The 25,456-nt window shown below is 35.9% G+C and overlaps 1 long non-coding RNA gene across 2 annotated transcripts in view; it reads right to left on the reverse strand.

The window, feature by feature from the left end:
• The window catches only part of LOC140059230 (uncharacterized), a 42,460-nt gene extending 34,243 nt beyond the window's left edge, over positions 1 to 8,217 (reverse strand). For both annotated transcript variants that reach the window (XR_011847153.1, XR_011847152.1), the window contains exons 1-2: positions 8,206 to 8,217; positions 6,592 to 6,724 (exon numbers count right to left, since the gene is read on the reverse strand). This is a non-coding gene — a long non-coding RNA (uncharacterized lncRNA). The remainder of the gene's footprint in view (positions 1 to 6,591; positions 6,725 to 8,205) is intronic.
• Positions 8,218 to 25,456: the final 17,239 nt, after the last annotated feature.

Below are 25,456 nucleotides of genomic sequence, written 5' to 3' on the forward strand. Positions count from 1 at the left end.
ACATGGTAATACAGGAAATTTGTTATCATGGAAAACATCTCAAGAACTAGAGCTTGTCAAACTAGCGTGTGGAATTGGTAAGAGTGAAGATAGTGTTCCTCAATGTATCAATGACTACTCAGAACTTTTTAGAGGTATTGGTAAAATCAAAGATGTAGAGATCAAGTTACACATCGACACAACAGTACCAACAAAGGAACAAAAACACAGGAGAATACCATTTCATGTTCGTGCTGATGTTGATCGAGAGCTGAAGCGATTATTAGAACTTGACATCATAGAGAAAATTGAAGGACCAACACCGTGGGTCAGTCCAATCGTTGTAGTACCGAAGAAAAATGGAGTTCGTTTATGCGTTGATATGCGTGAAGCGAACCAAGCTATCAAGAGAGAAAAACACCCAATACCAACGTTAGATGAAATTGTATCTGATTTGAATGGTGCATCAGTGTTTAGCACATTAGATTTGTCATCGGGATATCATCAATTTTCACTCCATCCTGAAAGCAGATATATTACAACGTTTAGCACACACGTCGGTTTGTTTCGTTACAAACGGTTGATGTTTGGCGTGAATTCTGCCCCTGAATTATTTGCAGCTGCAGTAAGAAATTTATTGAGCGGGTTAAATGGATGCAGAAACATATCTGATGACATAATTATTTTTGGAAGGACAAAACAAGAACATGACATAAACCTTAAAGCAGTTCTTGAAAGATTGAAGCAATGTGGAGCAACTTTAAATAAAGAGAAATGTTGTTTTGCTCAACCAAAGGTTAAGTTTTACGGACATACATTCAGTAGTGACGGATTAGCTGCTGATACACAGAAGATAGAAAGTCTCAAGAATGCTCCACGACCACAGTCGGCAAGTGAAGTAAAGTCCTTGTTAGGTATGGCTCAGTACTTGTCACGGTTCATCTACAATTACGCTTCGATTACAACACCATTGCGAGAGCTTACTCATCAAAATAGCCAATGGAAATGGACAGGTGTTGAAGAACAATCATTTAAAGATCTAAAGAAAGCTTTAATTAGTTCTGATGTAATAACTTACTTTGACATTAACAAGAGAACAAATATTCTAGTAGATGCAAGCCCTGTAGGCCTGTCAGCTATTATGTGCCAAGATGGTAAAGTGATAGGATATGGAAGCAGAGCATTATCCGATGTTGAAACGAGATACTCACAAACCGAGAGGGAAATGCTAGCTGTTGTATACGGTGCTGAACATTTTCATTTGTACGTATATGGTGCAAAGTTCAAGATAACAACGGATCACAAGCCATTACTAGGAATCTTCAAAAGTCAAAAACAGATGTCCGCAAGGATTGAGAGATGGCGATTGCGACTAATGCCATATGATTGTGAAGTGATCTATAGACCAGGTATTGACAACCCTGCAGATTACTTGAGCAGACATCCTACTTCAACAGATACACAGACAGAAGTTAGTCAAGATGTTAATATGATAGGAAGTTATGTAAACTATGTTGTACAGAACAGTGTTCCAAAGGCAATGACCAAACAAGAAATTGAAATAGAGAGTGATCGTGACGAAACATTCAAGAAATTGAGGAAAGCTGTTGAAAGTGGAAAGGATAAAGATTGGAAACATCCTTTGTTGGAACCATTTAAAAATGTGAAAGATGAAATAGCAGTAGTAGATAAAATCATATTACGAAGACATCAGATAGTTTTACCAGAGACATTGAGAGGAAAAGCTGTAGAATTGGCTCATGTAGGACACCAAGGGATCGTAAAGACTAAAGCATTGATACGTGAAAAAGTGTGGTTCCCTGGAATAGATAAAATGGTAGAACGACAGGTTAGAAAATGCCTAGCATGTCAAGCGACTGTATCTACGAATGCAGAGAAACCAGAACCATTGAAGATGACAGAATTACCAACATTACCATGGACTGAAGTGGCAGTTGATTTTAAAGGACCAATGCCAAATGGAAAATATTTGCTTGTTGTATATGATATGTATAGCAGATTTCCAGAAGTCGAGATAGTTCAGTCGACATCAGCGAAAGCAACTATTCCGAAATTAGATGCGATATTCGCAAGACATGGCATACCTAATATAGTATTGTCAGATAATGGACCTCCATTTAACAGTCATGAGTTCGAGCAATTTGCAACATACCAAGGGTTTAAACATCGAAGAACGACTCCATTATGGCCGAGAGCAAATGGGGAAGTTGAAAGATTCAATCGGACATTAACCAAAGTTCTTCAAACTGCAAGTGTTGAGGGAAGAAATCCGCATCAAGCGTTATATGAATTCCTCAGGCAGTATCGAGCAACCCCACATTCAACCACAAGGAAAAGTCCAGCTGAACTATTATATGGAAGAAAAATAAAAATATGTTTTCCATCACTGACTAAAGTAGACGAGAAGAATGGAAGAAGAAAATGAAAGATAGCGGAGATATGTATTTGCATACAAAAGAAAGCGATTTGAAAGTTGGAGACAAAGTGCTTGTAAAGCAACAAAAGAAGAATATGTTAACAACCCCGTTTGACCCAGATCCGTATATTGTAAGTTGGAGAAAAGGAAATGCTATAATTGCAGATAGGAATGGTATAAAAATTAGAAGGAACATTTCTCATTTCAAGAAAATAAACATTTTTAATGATTATGAGTCAGACGTCGATGATGATGTAGTAGAAAGACCCCAAGATGTAAATGATCAACAAGAACCAAGACGACCGCAAAGGAATCGACGAATGCCCGCAAGATATAATGATTTTGTGTTGGACCAATAAGTTTGAAAATAATAGAAACAAAGGATATGAACATTGTTGAGTTGATTCACATTTTGATGAACATTTAAATTTGATTTTGAGCAAAGTTATTGATTTCGAATTATTGGATAAGAACATTGATTATATTTGTGACAAGAGACATTGATAAACAGTAAAAGACAATTTGAACATTTCTGAGAATTTAATTAGTAAACAATAATATATCTTGATAATTGACACTATGCAATTGATGGAGAATTACTTATAAAAAAAATATGCACTAATATGAAGCATAACAATCAGAGTATTAATAATTAAAATAAGCTAGTCAATATGATAAAGGTTAATAGTTAAAATGTTAGTTAATATTCAGTGTTGTATTTGATAGTTGTAGAACTTATCTAAAGTAAGGAGGGAATGTAATGTAGTTGCCGCCCTCTAGGTAAGAGTAAGCGTGTGCAACATGGACGATGTGAATAAAGTATAATATAGAAGAGTGATAAAACATTACAGCTTGTTTATCAGGAGTGGGTGGCACACTTTATCAAAAGCTTTTGAAAAGTCAAATACAAGAACATCCTGACGTTTACCTTTCTCTGCAATTTCAGTGAGCTCGTCAAGTTAAGTCTCGGTAGATCTGTCACCGCGATATCCAAGTTGCTCATCTTTTAGGATGTTGTGCTGGTCACTATGAGACATCAGATTAGTAACGATGATGTGTTCCATAATTTTACAAGAGATACTGGTCAATGGTCTGTAGTTAGATGCTTTGTATCGCTCACCTTTTTTAAATACTGATGTTGATGTCAGGGCACTCTGACCAGCCCAACCTTTCATTATTAAGACACCGTTCAAGTTCATCCTCGTCAAAACTCTCAGGATCACTGAATACAGATTGGAATTGGTTATTAAGTATGTTGGCTGGCTTTTCAGGATCAGTCACTAGTCTACCATTATGTTTCAAGTTATAAACACCAACATTTCTTTTGATTAGTTTCCGTAACTTCTTGTTTGGCACAATTTTTTCATCAGATGATCTTTTCTCAGTAACTGTCCAGTATTGACATCTCGGTGAGCGTTGTATCTCCCTTTGTAATTGTCATATGGGTGGAAGGGTAGGAAGCAATTTACAATAAGCAAACACAACAACGTGGTTCGTTTCTAGTCGGCCATGTTACATCCGTGTACTTTTATTCGTGTATCATTATTAGACATAGAGGGCGGTGTATCGGTAATATATATTATCATGACATTAATGACTTATAGTTAAAGCTTGCAGAAACAAAGTCAAGAGGGAAATCATTAAAGCTAAAGTAAAATTTAATGCTGATAGAGTTAGACACCTGCAAAAAACTGACCCAGGTAAAATGGCACCAACAGGTCAGAGTTATGACAAACACTAAGAAAATTGATCTCAATATACCAGTTCCTGAAATTTCTCCTTTGGATCATAAATCCTTTGCTAATGTCATCAATGAATTGTTTACTAACATTAGTGCTCACATCCCTATTCTAAATAAAACTCAATTCCCCGCATTCCTTTTCTCTGACAAACCTGCACCTAAACTTTTTCCTTGGGATATTAAAAAAAATAAAGATCTGTCAAAGAAAACAAGGCCTGCAGACCAGATTTGGTCCCGCCCAAAATTGTTAAATTATTTGCCATGGAGTTTAGTGAACCACTTTGTGATATACTCAACTGTTCTTTTTCTGAAAAAGTGGAAAAGGCAGTTGTAGTGGAAAAAGGCAGTTGTAGTCCTTGTGCCCAAGGTTCAGCCTCCTACTATTGACTATTGACAAACTCAGACCTATCTCCATTACTTCTGTGTTTGCCAAAGGAGCTGAGGAGTTTATCACTGACTGGATCTTGCAAAATATAAGTACAAAAATCGATGTTAACCAGTTTGGAAATGTTAATCTACTGCTCATTACCTGACCCACTTGGTGCATTATCTCTGTCAAGGTGCTGAGAATAAGCACAATGTTGGTACCATGGTTCTTACTGATTTCTCGAAGGCCTTTGATCTTATCGACCATACCATCCTTGTTAGTAAGATCATTGATTTACTAATAGCCCTATACCCTACTTCATTAAATTATTAAATTCTTAATTATTTCCCCAGCGAGCTTGCGATTGCTCTTCCCCTCTATGTTTTTGTTTATTTTATTAATTTTTTATATATATATATTTACTATGACATGTTTTTTACCTGCAATTTGGCTCTTACCCACGAATGTTGGAAGAATTTCATCTGGTTGTGGAATAGGTATTACATAAAATTTCTTTTTGAACAACCAAAAATAGTATAAGCGAACTTACAGTACGTTTCGAAACCTATCAGGTTTCATTCTCAACTGGCGTTTCATCGTCTAGCGTTGTTAGAGTCGATCAACATCAGAAAACATGGAAAAATCATGAACAGAGATGAAGGAGCCCACGAATTGTCACACATTTATGATCAACTATTGGAGAAGGGGGCACGTCCTTTTGGACCTATTGGTGGCGCTATACCAACTCATCGTCGTCATGGGATTAACAACGCTAGACGATGAAACGCCAGTTGAGAATGAAACCTGATAGGTTTCGAAACGTACTGTAAGTTCGCTTATACTATTTTTGGTTGTTCAAAAAGAAATTTTATGTAATTCTTACCCACGAGTTGTAATTTTGGTCGATTTTTGATATTTGAAATAAAAGTGAATAACTTATACTTATTTTCCCAGATATAGTCTGTTCTCCCTCTTGATCTCCTTGTGTGTGTCAATATCCAAGGAGCAAGGTGTTTGGCTCTTGATAGTTTCCGTGGGATACAAATATTCACAGCCTCTTATAGCCAGATGTAAACTCTTTCCAGATATCTTCAGGATTGCTTTCCTGTTCATCATACTTGGATACCAAATGGTCAGACAGTTGTTTCATTGAGGTGCGAAAAGAGTCCCAATCAGCCTTTGTGTACAAGAACAATGCTTGCTGTGGTTGTTTGATCCTTTTGGCATAGCTATTGGCCTCTAAGTACACAATGTCATGGTCAGAAATTCCTGGTAACACTCTTCAGATGTTGTTGGGAAGGTTAGTCAGATTGTTCGATTCTCTGGTGGGAATTTTTTGGACGGATTCTTGAAAGTGATTAATGCTCTTTTCACCTGACTTGTCAGGACAATAATAAGAGCAAACAAGAAGACTCCACTGTCCCTTGAGTTGAATTCTGACCATAAAACTTCACATTCTGTAAACAGACTTGGTTCATCATTGCATGGCAGATTATCAGCAATTGCAATAACGACTCCTCCACCTTGTCTGTTCTCTACGATATACCTTGTAGTTATGTGTAGTTTAATAAATAGTGTAATCAAGGTGGGTCTCACAAACAATGATAACATCAGGCCTAGTACTCAGAATGGTGTTATGTAAAAGGTGGACTTCATTTGTAACAGACTGAATATTGATATTTAGGAACCGGAGGGGCCACTTGTTTCTCACTTGCCTGCTGGATTTGGTTGGTGTTGATGAATGTATAGGTTTGAATTCATTCTCATCCATTGTGGATGTGCTGGTATCTGTCGAATGTACAAACTTTGTGCAAGTCAAATACACATCGCTACTGCTGTTATTACCACAGACCAAGCAGTACCAACTATAATGTCAGTATCGCCTAAATGTTGAAACGACTTGATGTTGACATCTTGGCATTCAATGTGGAACCAATGTCTGCATGTTTCACATGCAATAGCTCTTCTGTTCCAACCAATAGACATTAGTGCATTACATCGTGTAATAGCTGTAAAGGATTACTTTAAATACTAATTAATGACCAATGGTAGTTTTATTAAACCTACCTTCACTAACATCTGAGTTTTTAACATGTTTTTCACTATTTCTTTTGTTGGAGTGAATCCCATCAATTTATTATCAAGATGCACTTTGAGACTGATTGCTTGACCTGGGCAGACCTTTGAGATGACTCCATACCTACACAAAATAAAATTAATAAAATTAGAAACATGACAAAGAAAAACACACTTTACATGGATACTGCACAACGTCTAAGGGAAGATCAATATCCGAGTTGGAGATGCTCGGTAGACCATATTTTTTCCTCTCATATTACAATAATGAGCGGAGAGATCTAAAAGGACAGAAACAGGCAAGAGTAACGAAGGAGCAGAGAAGTACACGAGCCATTAACAAAGTCAGAAAAGAAATCTACAAAGTAAAAAAGATGCCTGGATAGAAAGACAGTGATGCACAATAGATCAAAGTATTGCAACCAACAACACCAGGAAAGTCATTAAGAATGAGAACTAAATCACAGCAAGCAAGACCTGCCACAGCAATCAAAGAAAAGGATGGACACTTACTTACAGAATCAAAGGCAACTGTTGATAAGTGGAAGGAATACTGTATCGAACTATGTGATAAGCACAGATCCTGCTGTCAAACAGATTATGAAGAGGAGGAGCCACCCATACTGAAAACAGAGGATAAGAATGCAATAAAAGGCTTGAAAATAAGGAAGTCTGCCAAAGCAGATAAAATCTCTGCGGAACTTCTACAGAATAGAGGTGAAGCTGCGGTTGCCAACACAGTGGACCAAACCCATAGTAATACCTCTTCCGAAAAATGGAAATCTTCGCCAATGTAATAACTACCGCCTCATCAGTCATTCAAGCAAGGTACTTCTCCACATCCTATTACACCGCCTTAAACCTCAAGTCAAATCTATTCTCGCAGAAGGATTTCGTGCTAGAAGAAGCACAACTGAACAAATCTTTAATCAGAAGTGAGATAACTATATGGCCATTGGAGTCCACAAACATCTCCTTGAAATTGTGAAAGAGCGCAAACTTTCCTGGTTTGACCACACCACAAAAGCAACATCAAGTCTAGCACAAACCATCGCAGAATGACTTGGATGGATAAAACTATGATATTGACAAACATGTCATTTTACCAGCTTCTTCAAAGACCGTCAAAAAGGAAGGAGTTGGTGCACCGTACCTCATCTGCTTCTACGTCACAAGACAACTAGACCTGCAATATTAATTGATGTAGATACTTTGCACAAATACTTGTTAAATAAGTAATGTCTTAAGTACCTCACTTAGTTCTAAAAAGTCATCCTGTAAACAGAATGGACACTGCCACAGACCACTATCAACTTTATGCACTGAATTGGCATTATCAAGTTTCTCACCATGTGGATGTCCACGAGCAATTTGTATTACTTGCTCTACCACCAATTTTCTTGCAAACAAATACAATTTCTTCAGTTTCCAGTTCAATAGAGGATGATAAGTAAACTCTCGTAATAAAAAAAAACCAGTTTTATTTACCTATTGACCTTCTAAAACACGAAAAACATTTAATTTTATGAGAACCACTTCAATTAAACATTGAATAATCATCTTTTGTATTGTAGTTATTGTAAATATAGCCAAGATTGTGAGTACCTGCCTTGTATGGGATCCCTGAAATTTTACTTGAATCAGCGAGGTAAAGCGTTGAGTAAACTATTATCTGTTGCCGGTAGTGATAACTGTCTGGCATTAGTGTTACGTATTCCATCCTTGGTTTAAATTGAGGCTGGTATGCCAAGGCTAACTTTCAGGAAAAAAAGTTTTGTTTTCTTTCTTTTTCTAAAAGTTTACAGACATCATGTTTGCCACCTTCTGCAGTAATGAAGCATTTGTGCATTAAAACATCACAAGCAAATATTGGTTGAATTTTCACCTTTTAAAAAACCAATAAAGTTATATATTAAGCAATGACATTAGTGTGATATAGAAATAGCTTTAAATAACAAAAGGAAAAAAAAAGAAACATGACAAAGAAAAACACACTGATTACGTGGACACTGCACAACGTGCTAAAGAAGATTAGTTTTAATTCTAAATCTAAATATATATTGTTAACAATAATTGGGAAAATAATTGCATCGTCCTGGCAAAGGAAAGAGGGTAATCGGTAACTCAGTTGTTATTGCAAGGATGTTTTCAGATTTCGAAGTGAAAAAATCTATAGTATTTGTTACGTTTAATGAAGTTTATACTACTGATTAGATATCCTAAAAAAAAAACTAACTGCACCCATATCAGGTTACCTGACTTCACTAATTCATTCATCTTAGAAGTTGATGCGAGCAATTGAGGCTTACCAGAAACGTATACGTGTTGTCTTAGCGTTTGCTAGTAGGTCACTCGGAGAGAATAAGCGGAATATGCTGAATTATAGTAGTATGAAACTAGAATTTCGCGATTTGTTAATGGGAAGTGAATTTATAGGTTACCTGGATAATAACCCGCTTGACTCACATCCACACATCTTCCAGACTTTGGGCAACCGAAAAAAGATGGATGGCAGACTTAGCGCAATTTAAATTTACAATAAAATACCAACGATCAATGCAAACGCTTTGAGCAGAAAGGCCGAACTTGGATCTGAACCATGTCAGCACACTTTGCAAGCCGTTGACGAGTGAACATCATCTATTATTTGGCTCCGCATACAATGCTGTAAGCCAACGTGCATGTTTGAATCGTGGCAATACTGTATACTATTCAACAGTGCCTTACTACGTTTTGAGTTTTCTCTGTTTTATTTATACCCGATTTATTTGAACTGTCTACTGACGAGTTAAGACAATGCCTTACAAAGCCATACTTGATGTACTAGCTTCGGCCGAGTTGAGTAAACAAATATCAGATAGTATCTCATCAGCACTGACCCGTGCCGCCTTTCGAGCAACCATGAAATCGATATTGGATGAAGTTTTCAATGAAAAATGGAAGCTAAACTGAAACCCTTGTTTGATAGGTTAGACCAGGGTGAAACTAGAATTAGTGAATTAGAGGACATTACAGTTCCGACTCAGAACACTGCTACCGTATATCTGAACTTGAATTTAAAATTAGATGTCAAGATTCCTTGATCATGATTTTGAGCAATACTCCCGTTGGAACTCATTAAGGGTATACGGTGTGACAGAGTCTTACGCGGGAAACACGGATAACATATTGAGTGATATTTGTAATGATAAGCTTGGTATTAAGTGTTGTATAGGCGATATTGACCGATCTCATCGTGTTGGGAGGAAGAACTCTGATCAACCTAGAGCCATCTTAGTTTAACTTGTTTCGTATAACTTCACGCTTGCTAAATCTGGTAAGAAGATTCATCTTACAATGGGCTCACTTATAGCGACGAGACCATTAGAAGTTTAGCTATTGATTTCACAACATTAGAACCTGGCAAAAACGATAAATAATTACTTCATACGGACCGGCAAGATCAGTTTTGAGGTTGTCCGTATGAAGTAATTATTTATCGAGATGCTACACACTCACACACGTCATGTAGAGCCGCAGAGCATTGTAATAGAACCTGAACAACAAACTGTAGAAAAACAACACTCAGACGCTCTTCTCGGATTAAGGGAAAAGGCGAAAAACAGAATTATTTGGAATTAATAACTCCATATTGGCAGAATTTAGCATGACGCAACTTTTGTTAGTACAGATACTTGCAGGACAGCTCAAGTCAAGTTTTTATTTCATGATACACTGATGTTGCCAGGGACAACAACATATAAAGCTGGGGTTCATTTCAGTTCATTTTTAGTCGCGTGCAACGCGACTCTACAGCTCACTATGTCGGTCGGTTCGTCGGTCGGTTGGTTGGTCAGTAAACACTAACTTAAGCACACGACTGCAGCCTTGTTTTTAATGTTTATAAATTCAAGAATTTCATTATTTTTCTTCCTACTTTGAATATTCATATTGTAACTTTGTTTATGCTTTGATGAACTTTATTCATTTTTCGTTTTTGGTTTTGACATATTGTACATATGTTACGATAATTGATTTGTTTGTTTTTTCCCATCTTCTTTTTATGATATATATTTTTAGTGATGTTGTCAGGGACGACAACAGATAAAGCTGGGGAGTATGTAAGGAGCTGGTTTTATTTATGTTCAAGTTTATTATATTTCTTTATACATTTTATTAGTTTAAATTCTTAATCTAAATATATATTGTTAACAATTATTGGTTTTGACATATTGTACATATGTTGCAATAATTAATTTGTGTTTTTTCCCATCTTCTTTATATGTATATATTTTTAGTGATGTTGTCAGGGACGACAACAGATAAAGCTGGGGAGTATGTAAGGAGCTGGTTTTATTTATGTTCAAGTTTATTATATTTCTTTATACATTTTATTAGTTTTAATTCTTAATCAATTGTTCTTAATTATTGGTTTTGACATATTTTACATATGTTACGATAATTGAGTTGTTTGTTTTTTCCCATCTTCTTTATATGTATATATTTTTAGTGATGTTGTCAAGGACAACAACAGATAAAGCTTGGGAGTATGTAAGGAGCTGGTTTTATTCCTGTTCAAGTTTATTATATTTCTTTATACATTTTATTAATAGTTTTAATTCTTAATCAAAATATATATTGTTAACAATTATTGGGACAATAATTGCATTGTCCTGGCAAAGGAGAGAGGGCAAGCGGTAACTCAGTTGTTATTGCGAGGACGTTTGCAGATTTCGAAGTGAAGAAATACTATATTATTTATCATAATCATCAATTTATTGTTTTAATTTACATTTTCTAGCTTGACGTATGCTGGCATTATTGTCCAGTCAAGTTGGGGATTTTTTTCAGATTGTTTTCCAGTTTGGTTAAAGTTTGGTCTTAGTATTTCTAGTTCCTATTCGAATAAATAATTTGTCATTGAAGTTTACACAATCTCTCTCTCTCTCCTGTGTTCACACAATAATAATTTATTATTATTACAAATATTTGTTAAATAATTAAGTCCTAGGGAACTTACTTAGTTCAGGAAAGTCATCCTGTGAACAGAATAGATAATGCCACAGACCAGTATCATCTTTATGATCCTCACCGTGTGGACGACAACACGCAATTTTATTAATTGCCCTAGCATCTATTTTCCTCCTGCAAACAAATAAAATGACATTTTTCAGTTTTCAGTTCAATAGACGATGAATAAAAACACATTTTTCACTGTAGCTTACCAATATAAAATGTAGCCGGTGTTTTTTTGGTCAACATTTGGAAATACACTTCTTGGAATAAAGAATAACTTTATAGTAGGCGAGTTTCCATCCATGTACTACAAGTGCTACAAAGTCTAGACTACAACTGTTACCAGTAATAAACGTACTATTCATTACCTGTCTTTCTAACGCATCTGCAAAAGCGTCCAAATCTAAATCTCTGGCTTCTCAGGATTGGCATCCACAGCTGACTCATCATACTCTAAAGCGTTTACTGCCATCTTACGTGCCCAATCGTATTTCTCCAGGTGTGCATGTCCAGTACCTCCACATACGCCTCAGTACTGTAAACATTAATTTATGAGGTTCAATTTATAGTTGTGTTTTGCATCATTGTAAGTACTTCCATTTCATTTATTTATTTTATTGGCACAAACACCCACAAGGAAAATCATCTTTTGTATTGTAGTTATTTCTGTATTTGGGCCATTGGCCCATGTTTTCCTCTTGGGACTATATGCCATAAAATGTTTAATAAATAAAATTTTAAATATAGCCAATATTGTGAGTACCTACCTGGTATGGGATCCCTGAAATGTTCTTTGAACCATCAAAGTAAGCATTGAGTGAAATATGTCTGGCATCAACGTTTAATCCAATTTTTTACTTGACAAGTATTCTTCTTTGAGTTTTTTTTAATATCTACTTCCTTTAACTCCTTATCTCGTTTAAAATAACTGTTGGTACTCTGGTGGTGGGTGGGGTTTTAGAAAGTGAGGTTAGTCAAGTGAGACCGAGTTGGGCTACACATGAAGTAGTAGTCCTTGCTTTAATCAGTCAGCAATCAGAACTTTGTTGTTAAATCTGTTGTCTTATTTAGATAACTTGAGTTGGATACTCACATATTGTATACAGTTTGTTTAATAAAAACCCCATCTTGGGCAGAAATTTCTATAGGCCTATTGTGTTTTGTGTGTAATTCTGTAAATTTCAGACGTCTTGACCGCAGACTTTCAGGATTATTTTGTGAGTGCTTTCCCTCACAACGAATTATAATACAGGATTATTTTGTGCGTGCTTTCCCTCACAACGGATTATAAATCAGGAATATTTTGTGCGTGCTTTTCCTCACAACGGATTATAATATATCTAGAGCTAACTGGGATGATATTTATAGATCTGATGATGTAAATATGGCATATAATAATTTTTATACAACTTTTGGTAATATATGTGATAATAATGCACCGTTTGTAACTTTTAATCCATCAAAAAAGTATTTAAGGAATAATAAGCCATGGATAACTAGAGCTATTAGAAAGAGTATTAACAAAAAACATAAATTGTATTCTAAACTTGTTAAATCTAACTTCAACATAGACATGTCCTTAACATATAAAAGATATAGGAATGTATTAACAGGCCTTCTTAGAAAGGCTAAAGAAATGTATTATGGTGATTTGTTTATGAAAAGTAAAAGTAATACAATTAAAACATGGGGAATTATAAACAGTATTCTTAAAGAGTGTAAATTAAATTATTCCAGATAAACTTAAATAAAATTATGTTAATATAGAATTGCAGAAATTTAGCAAGCAAGATTAATTGCTCTCAAAAAAGTTCCAATGAATATTTGAAAAATTCAATTAGTTCCTCTTTATTTTGGAAACCTGTTTTAGAATTTGAAATTAAAGAATTATTAAGAAATATAGATATAAAAAAGTCCACTTGACATGACCAGTTATCTGCTAGATTAATTAAGGATTCATCTATTGTTATTGCAAAGCCATTAACATATATTATTAACTTATTACTTGTCACAGGTGTTTTTCATGATGACTTGAAAGTGGCACAAGTGACTCCAAATTTTTTTAAAGGGTTATAAGGATCTCCTTGGAAATTATCTACAGATTTCAGTTTTGCCACTATAAACCAAAGTATTTAAAAGGATTGTGAAAAATAGATTATTAGATTTTATAGAAAAAAATAATATATTTTATTGTCATCAATATGGTTTCCGCCAAAAGTATAGTACTAAACATTCTCTATTTAATCTAGTTAATCAAATAATACAATACTTAGATGAGGGGAGAGTCACAGTAGGAGATTTGATTTAGTCAAAGCTAGTCTGGGTTCCAGACGGAGTTTTGTCTTAATATTAGTAAAAAGATAAATATTTTGGCACATATGGCATTTCATACGTATACTACTTGATTTTGTATTTTCAGACAAAAATCGCGGTCGCAATAAAAATAAATAAATAAAAAAAAAAGATAATACAGACTTGGGGCAAGTCTAAGTCAAAGCCTTTGACACCATTGATCATAGTATTCTTTTATCTAAAATGGCTCATTATGGAATCAGAAGATTGCCTTTAAATTGGTTTAAAAATTATTTAGAAAATAGGAGACAATATGTTAAACTCAATGGACTTCGGTTATCATCACTACTAATTATATGCGGAGTACCGCAGGGTTCGGTGTTAGGCCCAACTATATTTCTTCTCTATATAAATGATTTATCACTCTCTACACCATATTATAATTAGGTTATATGCATTATCATGCATATAACCTGATTCTGTCAGGATCTTTATTTATTTATTTATTCTTTCCTTATCACTATTTTGTCCGTGAATTATCTTGATATCAGTTTCATCTAGCTAAGTCAATTTTTCAGAGTATATTTCTTATGGCCAGGAATCGATGTGGTTATGGATTCACTGTGCGCTATCAAAAATTACGCGTTCTACTCGCGATTTAACAAAATCACTTTTGTAATCATAAATTCACAATCATGAATCATTCTTAAACAAAATTTGGTACTCTTAAATTTTAGGTCATATTTCATCATATGGCAATACAATTGCGTGTGTAGCGCATATAAATGCATACGTACGTGCGCTAAAAATTTTCAAAATTTATTTTCAATGAAATTAGAGTACGTTTCAGGCAATTTTAAGCGTTTAAAAAATTGCCATGAGTGCGCAGATTTTCGCATGCGCACTGCGCATTAAACGTCGTTGCGCACTATTTTTGTTCGATTTCTGTTGTACAACCTTTCTTTAATAATATCATCATATTTTATTAACATTTTAACGTGAAATTGCGTTATACGAGCACGTCAAAAGTGAAAGGCTACGCACGTGTAAGTTAACAAAATGGTGAAAATATGCTAAATTTAAAAATTAATATAGATCGTCAGAATGCTCGGGAACTTTTTATTTTTTATTTCATTTTCTTGAAGTGTATGTATCATATGTGTGATTTATTATGAAATTAGGAGAACAAATGTTGATACGGTCATTATTAATTGCATTTTAAATTAAAAAAAATTGATTTCGACAATCAAAAAATTATGACATTTTCGTAGGCCAAAATAACAAACTTAACATTAATTTTCTTCCTTCAAAAGTTCATATATTAGAGTTAAAAGTATATAGTTTGACAGTGCATCATTTTTTTTAAATTTTTAAAGATGTCATCATTGTAATACACAGAGGAATCTTTCTACAACTGCAGTTGTGGATGGCTCGGTGGTTTGGGCACGTGTCTATGGTGTTCAAGGTACCGAGATCGAGTCTCACCTTGGGAAACAAAACAAAATGAGATTTTTTTTTATTATCCATATTGTTTGTTCAATTTTATTTTTTAGTGTATAGATTATACACATGATTTATAATGAAATCTAGATAAAAAGTAACTTAAGTCTTTATTATTATGTAACAAATGTGGTTTATGACATTATATACGCAGAAGAATCTTTGATCGGATTATGATACCGGCTATTGTATTTGCGTTAGCAAGATCCTATCATATATTATAAATAACTAAAGATTCTGAGAAAATCAATCATCAATATATCTTAAATCAATCAATTATCTTTATTTAAATCAATGCATATAACCTATAATTCATCATAGTGACGAATTAAATCTATTTTTAGATTATTTGCTGATGACTCAAATTTGCATTTAGCATATGTAAACCAATGGTGTAGTGCGAATAGACTTACGATACATACTTCCAAGATGCATTTTATTTTGTTTAGTGGGAGAAACAAAACTGTCTTAACTCAAGGACATGTGACTCTTAATGATAGTATAATTAAAGAGGTAGAATCGGCTTCTTTTGTGGGACTTATTATGGATAAACATTTAATTTTTAATAAACATATTGAACATGTTAATATTATCTTAAGAAAAAAAATTTGAATTTCGTATAAACTCAGGTTATTTGTTCCAAAGCATATATTATTATCATTATACCAAAACATTTATTCAACTTATATAATGTACGGTCTTGAAGTTTGGGGTGGTACATTCCATTCTTAATTAAACTATATTTATTTATCACAAAAGATGGCAGTTAGAGCGATAACCTTTAGTAATTATACAGCACACGCATTTCCTCTGTTTGTTAAATTAAATATCTTAAATAATTTTAAATTATATAAGCTTTTATGTATGATTTAATTAATAATAATTTATCACATTCATTTGATTAATACTGTATGTTATTACAACATGAATATGGTACTAGACAAAGGCAACGAGGTAATCTGGTTTTACTCAAAGTCAAAACAAATATTGGAAAAACAGCATTCTCTTATGCAGGTCCTGCTATATGGAATGAGTTGCCTCTTCCAATTAGAGCCTCCAATTCCAATTAAGGCTTCATTCACTGATTATTTATTACATGCTTAAATATATATATATATATTTTTTCCCTCTTAGTCTATGTTGATATATTGCCACACATAATTTAAAGTGTTGTGGGGTTGGACTTGACTAGCGTTTTGCTATTTTACAGCTCCAATTATCCATTGTATATATATTCATTTACAATATTGTACGGTTTTGTTTGTTTTGTATGGATAATAAAAAAAGAAAGAAGAAAGATAATACAGGAATATTTCGTGAGTGCTTTCCCTCACAACGGATTATAATTCAGGATTATTTTGTGAGTGCTTTCCCTCAAAACAGATTATAATTCAGGATTATTTTGTGAACACTTTCCCTCACAAGGGATGATAATTCAGGATTATTTTGCGAGTGCTTTCCCTCAAAACGGATTATAATGTTAGAGGTATCTGAAACCCAGAGATGTGAGGACGATGATAGAATTTGTAAAAAACAGAATATCGCAAGAAAAACTGTTGGGCGCTGGATGTCTATTCGTCGCATCCAAACTGAAACAAACAGTACCACTTCTAGCTGAAACCCTGATAGACTAGACGGACAACTCAATTACATACCAACAACTTATGGAAATCGAGGTTTCTATTGTGAAGGACCTGAACTGGTACCTTTCACCACTTACTCCACAAGATGTATTGGAACAAGTGCTTAGTGCATTAAACATTAAACATAAGTACATCACTTCAATAACACGGAAATGTAATGCTGTTATCGGTGTATCAAAGACTACTCATTCTCCACTTATCCACCTTCTTTGATAGTTGCGGGGTGTACCATGTACATATTGGAAGACATGGTGCCAAACCTGACATCACAGTTAAACGTGCTGACAGAAATAATATCTGAGAACATTATTAAATGCAGAGACAAAATCAAACTGATTGCCAAGAGGGAAAGAAAAGAAAAGGTTGATGAATTATGACATTTTGAAATTTTTACTTTACGTTGTACTAAAGACACTTATTGTTTTAACTTAACTTCCGAATACTTATTGACATTAAAAATTAAATTAGAATAAACTCACAACAGATGATAATTCAGAGTATCTGGATTAATGGATGGACATTCTCTCTCCAATTGGAGCAATATTGGACTTACTGTAGGGAAAATCCAAATAAATAAGGCAACGAAACTACCGTATTAACTGGAACAGAAGAATTAAAAGGTAAAAATACATGATAAGACCGTGATATTTCACGAACACATACTGGGGATTTAACATTGTAATTCAATTTGATTAAATTACCACTACCACTGAGAACCCACAACAGTAGGGAAAAAACAGGGAAAAGCACCAAAATAGTCATAACAATTGATTGAAAAAAGACTAAAATACACATTTATTGTTAATACTGCATCTAGTAAAATGACAGTAAACACTGGAGTTCCTCAGGGATCCATATTGGGTCCATTATTATTTCTTATATTCATTAATGATATTAGTCTAGCATGTAACCATGTAGACATGATTATGTATGCAGATGACACAAATGTGTTTTATAGTCACAATGATATTACTCAAGCTTTTGATACAATGAACCAGGAGTTATCTATACTTTCGGACTGGTTTATTTCTAACAAATTAACGCTAAATGTAAACAAATCAAAATAATGTTATATTTAAGGCTAGAAATAAGTCAGCTGACACTACCTCACTAGAATTGAGGATGGGAAATGAATGTATAGTAAAAGCTACTGAAGTTAAATTTCTAGGCTTATTTCTGGATGAAACTTTATAGTTTAATTTTCATGTAAATGAGGTAGCAAACAGTATTTCTAGAATAATTGGTGTCTTAAACAAAGTGAAGTCTATGTTATCAAGTAAAATCTGGTTAACGGTATACAATGCACTTATATTACCTAGAATAACGTATGCTATCACAGTATGGGGTGCTACTTCTGCTACAAACTTAAACCGTATACATATTCTCCAGAAAAAAGCACTTGGAAATATTTGTCGTGTTCATTTTATGCATTTAGAAACAGGTCAAACTACTGTCCACAACTAAAACGCACCAAAGTCGGACAGCAATGTATTTCCTACCAAGGAACACATATTTGGAACAATTTAACAGACTATATAAAACAATCCCCCACTTTAAGTTTGTTTAAACAGAGATTAAAGCAATATTATAACAATAGAAATATTTAAGTTAAGTAAATCACATTATGTTATTTTGGTTTGTTCTTTTTGTTAGTACTAATTGTTTGATCTTTTTGTTAGGGTTACATGCTTAAAGCACTTGTGCTTATTTTGTATCCCATTCCATTATCTTATTATTTGTATTGTATTTGTATATGTTTTTATTTTGATTATGGAATAAAAATGTCGATGAATTGAATTGAATTCACAAAATAGGTTGAAATCAGCCCACTCCCGTCTCAAGTTGCAGAGGTAAGTGCTAGAGCCCTAGATTTGGTGTACCTTTTCAGTTACACTCAGACCAGGGGAGGAATTTTGAAAGTGAATTGTTCGCATGTTTATGTAAAGTCTTACAGATCCACAAGACCCGGACGACGAGGTAACGACCGCTGCCACAGATTGCTGGTGCGCTACGCGCCACAGTGAATTGCTCGACTGGTTTCACTCCAAACATGCTGATGCTGGACCGAGAGGTCAACTTATCAGCTGATTTTATGTTTGGAGAATGCAGGTCCACTGATGAGCAGGATGTAGTTGCAGATTTAGTGAAAGCAATCCGTGATGCCCATGGTGTCTCTAAGGAAACGCTAAAGCAAACTCAGAAGAGAATGAAACAGGACTATGTTCTCCTTATGTTCTTTGAGTACTAGAACGTCCTTACCAATGTGGGGACAAAGTCTACGTTCTTGACAAGGCTACCCCTCGGGGGAAAGTGCAAGAAGTTGTGTCCTCCCTGGAAGGGGCCCGGTATTGTTATTGAGGTTTTTAGTTCTTGTTTTTTGCAGGTGCAGCTGAGGAATAAGCTGTTCTAAATCATGACAAGCTGAAGCCCTGTTGGGATCGACAGCTTCCTAAATGGCTAATTGATTTTAATTTACCTTCTTTTTCTTCACCTACATGTGATGATGCGGGACCGTTGTATTGTTTATATCGCCAGCCCTGGCCTGTGCCCAAGGGATGATGAGTGATGGCAACGACGTCCTACCACTGGATAGGAAGACGTGATTGGGATAAAGAGGCTCCGGCTATCAATCACCCATCAGCCCTCATCCACTGGCGTTGTGTGGTTAGTCTCGTCACTTTGTTTGGTGAAGAAGTGGTAAAGGAATGTGGTCGTCGGGCCGAGGAGTAGCCGGAAGTGAACCAGACTTCAACCGCAAAGCAGCAGACAAAGAGGAAAGCAGCCACCACCGGCACAGAACACAGAGAGCGACCAGCCAAGCGTGATGCCCCCCGCACCACATGTTGGAAAATCAGTGGCGACGCCATTGGTTGTGCAGAGGACATCGGCCTCGTTTGGTTCGGCATCCATCTCGGCCAGTTGCGGACAGATCTGCAACTATCTTGATGTGCGGACCTGTAGATGTGATTGGTGGGATTGCCCTGTTTGGCGATCCGACCACGTACCCGACCGAACAGGAGATCTGCGAGTTGAAGAGGCATGGTTGTGCGGTGGGCTTGTGAGTGGCTCCTGGTTACTCGCCGACAACGGTCCGATTCGATATGCTTCTGGCCTTAGTCCGATCTCGAGAAGTTTGAGTAATTGGGAATTTGGGATTGGATCATTCGGCCTCACCCACTGACTGGCCAAGGCAGGATCAACTTCTGAAGAGGGTGTTGGGTCGTTGTTTGGACCTCGGCCACCATCGCCTGCTTACCTTGGAAATAGCGACTGCTCCTGGCAGACCACGCTTCTACGAAGGGTGTAGCAACTGCCTAAAAAATGCCAGTACCACATAACAAAGTTGTCATCATTGATGCTATGGCGCTATTATAAAACCCGAGACTTCCCATCAATGCTACCTTTGCTGATTTAGCTTTGACGGTTTTAGATAAGGTCATAAAACATGCTTCACCTTTTTCAATTGTTTATTGGGTATGCAACACCTATCCATCAGTATCTATCGAAAATGCTGAAAGAGATGAGAGAGTTAAATCAACTATAGGCAGTTTTGCAACTACAATATTCCAGTTCAATTCAAAGCAATTAAAAAAAGGCTCTGTGTGATGGACAATTTAAAGAATCATTGACAACTTTTTTATTGGAAGAATGGCGTCACAAGAGATATGCTTCAATACTTGGTCAGGTGACAGTTTATGCTACTTCCGGCTCAAAATGCTGTGTATTTTGGGCAGCTGATCTTCAAGTTCAAGGTAATTGTTTGCGGACACTAAGATCACCATGTAATGAGGTACCTGAATTAGAATATAACATGGGAGAAGCTGACCAACATCTCATTCTCCTTGCATACTACGCATCAAACCAGATGTCATATCAATTCAGTCACCTGACACTGATGTTATGGTTATGTCAACAGCTGGATGTGGCTGAGTGGATATCAACTTGTGTATTTGTTACTTACTTACTGGAGTGAGAGACAAAATCTGTTCAGTCAATGTCACAAGAATAGCCGAGAGCCTTGGAATGTCTGTGTGCAAAGCATTAATAGGACCTCATGTTTTCACGGGACAGCACCTGTGCTTCCAAAGGAAAGAGAAAGTCATCTGTACTCTGGTTGATACAGAATAACAGTACATTCTGCCAATGTAATGGCTTCTCTTAGTAAGACCTTAACTTCAACTGATGATTTGTTCAAGAAAATTAAAATCAGTAACAACATGTAGTGTAAACACTATGAGAACAATCATGTTTAGGCTACTTCAGGAACTTCCGATTCAGACAAACCACGAAAGAAGATATTGCGAGCTAATTACCAATCGTATAATCGACAATGCATACCCACATGCCCATGGGTTGATTGTAACAGGTTCTAGTATTGACATTGATTGGATGGATATACAACCAGCTTCATCAGTTGTCCTATCAATGACTTGCTGTGGATGTAAAAGTGAATGTAAAATCAATAGGTGTAAGGTAACACCTTGCCATATTAACTATGGCAAGGGTTCATGCCTCACTCGCTCCATGGTTCTGGTGGTAAAACGAGTTTTCTCGGATTAGGAATATAAACCGTAGGTCCAGTGTACACATCTGGCTCATGTGCACTTAAAAAACTTACATCTTTCGAGATGAGTAGGGAGTTACGCCAGTTTACTAGTATACACACTGACAACTCATCAAGAGAGCCCCTTGATTGTCAGACACTGCTTAGGATCACCCTCTATAAATAAGGTAAAATAAAAATTCCTTTGTGATGCAGCCAATGAACAATGCTAATTGTGATAATTAAGATTACTATAATACAATTATCTATATTATAATATAACCCAAAGTGAACGTCGCTCATAGAGGGCATTCAGAGCCACCTCGTGGGTGTTGAGGATGGAGAGACTGTTATGTTGATACTACCGCCGTATGAGCTAAGGTACCTTTTAGTTCCCCTTTATCCATTAGTCTATATTAGAACTGCGAATATGTACGAAAAATGTGTTTTTTATACAAATTTCTTTGCAACTGCCAAAATCTTCGGCCGTTTCCCCACTAGCAAATCAATCGAGCATGCAATATACAGCAACAATTAAGAGCACCACGGACATCAGGTCATCGCCGATCAAGCATGCAATTGGCGACCATGCACCATAAATCCTGAACCGGATGGAGGTATAGTAATCTCCTGCTTCGATTATTTATTAAAAAATATATAAGAAAATAAAATACCTCAATCAAATTACAATATTTATAAGTTTGAACAAACAAACCTTTTGTCTTCTAAGAATACAGTAAACCTATTCACTTTATGAGCTTTCTTTACTAGGCCTGGGTAGGAGGCGCTTGAGTCCGGGATGCGATTTTATTTTTCGTAAATAAGTTGGGGATCCCTTATGTGAAAGATAGTCAAACTACTTCCTAAATATAACTAAACCTAACCCTCTAAATAATTTCTCTCTCACTATAAAGTAAAAAGAAGTTGCTCATGGAATTCGAACACCATACATTGACCAAGTTCATAGCCTAAAATGCACTCGACTACACAGACGGCTCGACAGAAAGCAGTTGAATTTAATAGCGAATTGTAGCTCAATTCTTGCATCACACCTTTATGGATAATGATGTTTATTTTGTGACGTTCCAACTCATATACGAAAAGAAATATCGCATCTGGGATTACCGAGCCACAAATGGTGCTCACCATGGTTCAATTTAGATCGAACCCTGGTTACCAACAAGGGCGTATTCCGGTTCGGGTTCAGTTTCTACTGATCAGCGCTTAGAGGGGTTTTAAAACATAAACACTTTTAAATCCATGATATTATAATATAAATACTCTGCGTATTTGTTAGACTCTCACAATGACATGCCATATACACTTATTATCCATTTCTAGAACATGTATTCACTTAATTTATCATGGTGCCTGTCCATTTATCATGGTGCGATCCATGTACTGTAAGTGCTACAAAGTCTAAACTACAACTGTTACTAGTAATAAACATAACATTCATTACCTGCAAAAGCATCGAAATCTAAATCTCGTACCTCCTCAGATCAGGAATCTCATTCAAAGCATCGGCAGGATTAGCACCCACAGCTGACTCATGCTCTAAAGCATCTACTGCCATCTTACGTGCCCAATCATATTTCTCCAGGTGTACACGTGTACTGTCGAGTACCTCCATATACGCCTCAGTATACTGTAAACGTTAATAAAAGGGTTCCATTATTTGATACATTTTTTTTGGCATCATTGTATGAATACTTCATTTCATTTATTTTATTGGCACAAACAGCCACAACAGGTTGTGGCTGATCACAGGTGATCACATAACAGGTGATGACCACATCAAAGTAGTTATGTCCATTTCCTAGGCAGAGGTTTAGGCATCTAAATTCGGCCATGACAACCATGCCAACTCGAGTCACCCCCTTGTGAAAATAAATAGTACCTTAATAATAATAATAATATCCTGGATTTATATAGGGCCTAATGTTGTGAAACCTCTAATCGCTAAAGATTATTACCCCAGTCATTGTTTGGATCAAACACCTATAACAACATACTCCCATAATGCAGCTAGTAATCAGCGCAACCTTAGTCACTTTATAATGTCATGAGGTAATTTCCCGATTGATCGTAATCAAAACGGTACTGGGTTTGGTCTACTAGCGTTCCTGCTCCCAACCAGTACATCCATTCATAGAAGCCTTTGAAAAAAAAGTTATAAGCAATGACATCTTCATTTTCCCACAATCATCATGTTGATATCACGGAACTATTTGGTGTGGTGGCAGTATTTACAGCTGATTTATTTCTTATATTATTTCATTTTATTTTTTAATTTTTATTATTATTTTTCTTTTATGCTTTTTATTTATTTTTACAAGGGTCAGGCAGATTCGAGTTGGCGTGGTTGTCATCTAAACCTCTGCCTAGGAAATGGAATATTTATAGTATGATTTTGTTGTGATGGTCTTCACAATCCTCATTCCACTCTCTCACATTGCATGGTAAGAAGGGCCAAATCTGGTAATTAGTTCTGTGGGAATTGGATGAGAACTGGTTGGGATGTGAAGCCCTTTTTATTTTTAGAGCCAGTCGCTTCAAGGGGTCAAAAACAGAGTTGATAAAAAGCTGCTGGTTGCTGTACTTAGAGAAGAAACAATGTCTAGCTTCCTTTCTCCTGCTCTGTAGTGAGTTCCATTTCAGTTCCTCCATCATGTTATTAACCCTTGAGGTTCTGCAAAACCTCCTAGTGACCCCATCTAGCTGCAATTCGTTGGATCTTCTCAAGACAAGTTATGTTGATTTGTGTGTACTGTGTGGGGATCCCATACAGTTAAAGCGTACTCCATTCTAGGTCATACTAGAGCTTTGTAGACTGCTTTCACCTTCTTAGAGCCATTTAAGATTCCTTTTTAAGAATCCCAGAGCCTGGTTTCCAGCTTGGCAGACATTTGTGATGTGCTGGTTCCACACGCAATTTAGATCATTAGATATGGTGACACCGAGGTACTTGATGTTATCCACCTGCTTGATAACATGTCCATGCAAAGAATACAATATGGATGTAGGACCTTTCTTTCTAGATATGATCACGGCACTTATCTGGATGGAATTCCATCTCCCACATCTTCCTATTCAGCCAATTTGTAAATATCAGCTTGGAGACGGTTGTATCTCATCTCTTCTTGATGTGCTTTCTCAATGTATAAGTGTATCATCGCCAAATAATCTGGTAGTGAACTTTAGGCAGGTCATTGATAAGAAGAGCCGATCATTGTGCTACACCAGATAATACAGGAATGTATGAGTACTTTGTCCCGTTCATTACAACAGCTTGTGTCCTCTCTGAGAAATTTTTCAATACATCTTGAAGTCTTACCACAGACACCATTTCTTCTAAGCTTGTGTATCAGGAGTGGGTGGCACACTTTATCAAAAGCTTTTGAAAAGTCAAATACAAGAACATCCTGACGTTTACCTTTCTCTGCAATTTCAGTGAGCTCGTCAAGTTAAGTCTCGGTAGATCTGTCACCGCGATATCCAAGTTGCTCATCTTTTAGGATGTTGTGCTGGTCACTATGAGACATCAGATTAGTAACGATGATGTGTTCCATAATTTTACAAGAGATACTGGTCAATGGTCTGTAGTTAGATGCTTTGTATCGCTCACCTTTTTTAAATACTGATGTTGATGTCAGGGCACTCTGACCAGCCCAACCTTTCATTATTAAGACACCGTTCAAGTTCATCCTCGTCAAAACTCTCAGGATCACTGAATACAGATTGGAATTGGTTATTAAGTATGTTGGCTGGCTTTTCAGGATCAGTCACTAGTCTACCATTATGTTTCAAGTTATAAACACCAACATTTCTTTTGATTAGTTTCCGTAACTTCTTGTTTGGCACAATTTTTTCATCAGATGAT

This window comes from Antedon mediterranea, chromosome 9 (assembly GCF_964355755.1).
Source record: "Antedon mediterranea chromosome 9, ecAntMedi1.1, whole genome shotgun sequence".
In the NCBI taxonomy this organism is placed as follows: Eukaryota; Metazoa; Echinodermata; class Crinoidea; order Comatulida; family Antedonidae; genus Antedon; species Antedon mediterranea.